Raw genomic sequence first — 1,329 nt, 5'->3', positions numbered from 1 at the left:
GAGCGCCGCGCCGCAAATCAGCGCAGGGGGGCCGGCCAGGCTGCAGAGTCTTTTCCTCCTCCCCCCTGCCTCAGCTCGCTCTTCTCTGTGGTTTCTGCAGCGACGGGCCTGAGGCTGCGAGCACAGCCGGGCGGTATTGCGAACACCCCATTTCCAGCAAGGATTCCTCCTGAGCGCGTCTTTGTCTTTGTTTTTGCAAACTTGCCTTTCAAGCGGATCCCGGATAAGCCTGCTGTTCAACGGCTGAGGCTGTATCCGCTGTGGGAATGTCCTCCCTGAGAGTGAGGGTCAGTCATTTCTTCAAAGGACATGAACGAGCCTGCAGGAGCAATTGTCGCAGGCCCTTTTCTGCTCAAACCCGGATGAAATGTGCGCTCAGGTCAGATGATGAAGAGGGGAGATTGTTTCCAGTGTAATGGGTGCATTATTGCACTTACCTGAAAATGGAGAGGCAGGCGCATTAGTTTAAAAAAAAAACCTGATAGTCCTAAATCAATGACAGCAAGGTTTGTAAACTTAACAGTGGTATGAAGTGCAGGTCTACCAAGGGTAGGAGAACAATTTTACAAACGGCAGACAGGAAATAAAAATGTTTAAAATTGGCATGACTTTTTTACAAAGGATAAAGCACATATAAAGCAAATGTGGAATTAACTTAGTTTAATATGTGAAGTGCATATTATTTTTTCATAAAATATTTTACACCATCCTGTTCAGAAACTCAATATTGTTTTTTTGAGGCTGAGCAAATAAAAGTTTGATTGGATGTTCAGCTTTAAGCTATTTAGATCTCCAAAACAAGCCACTGTCTCTCTATATATATGCAAGCAGAGAAAGAAGGAGATTGGGGGGAGGGGGAGGAAGGGTGGAGGAGAGCTGTTCTAGGACTCCTACCACACAACTGGGCTTTAAAAAGGAAACCACACCAGCAAACCTTCATCGAGTCACACCCTTTTTGCCAACTCTACCAAACCGAGCAGATGAATAGAACAAACTCCTCTGGTTTAATGAGAAAAGTATGTTTGCTATCGCCCTTAATAAGTCCTGGTTCTTACACGCTCCCTTTACCCTCCTCTGCTCATGCGGGTGTAGGCTTAGTGGGCACAAAAGAAGAGCCCTGGTCTCAGAAACCTTTCCGTTGCCTGTATAATTGTGCAAACACTGCATGACAACAAAGCTTAAAGCTGTGTGTGTACGTGTGTGTGAGAGAGATACAGTCTGTCAGCCTTTAGAGGCTGACAACACTGTCTCCTGAACACACAACCCAGGAAAACAACGTCCGGCCCAGCAAGCTGAGCCGTCCTTGGACCACAACGCCTGGCAAGCTGC

The sequence above is a fragment of the Emydura macquarii genome, unplaced genomic scaffold (genome assembly GCF_026122565.2).
Source record: "Emydura macquarii macquarii isolate MOO-44397 ecotype Brisbane River unplaced genomic scaffold, CSIRO-AGI_Emac_v2 contig_71, whole genome shotgun sequence".
NCBI lineage: Eukaryota > Metazoa > Chordata > Testudines > Chelidae > Emydura > Emydura macquarii.
Note: the sequence above shows the minus strand (reverse complement) of the source record.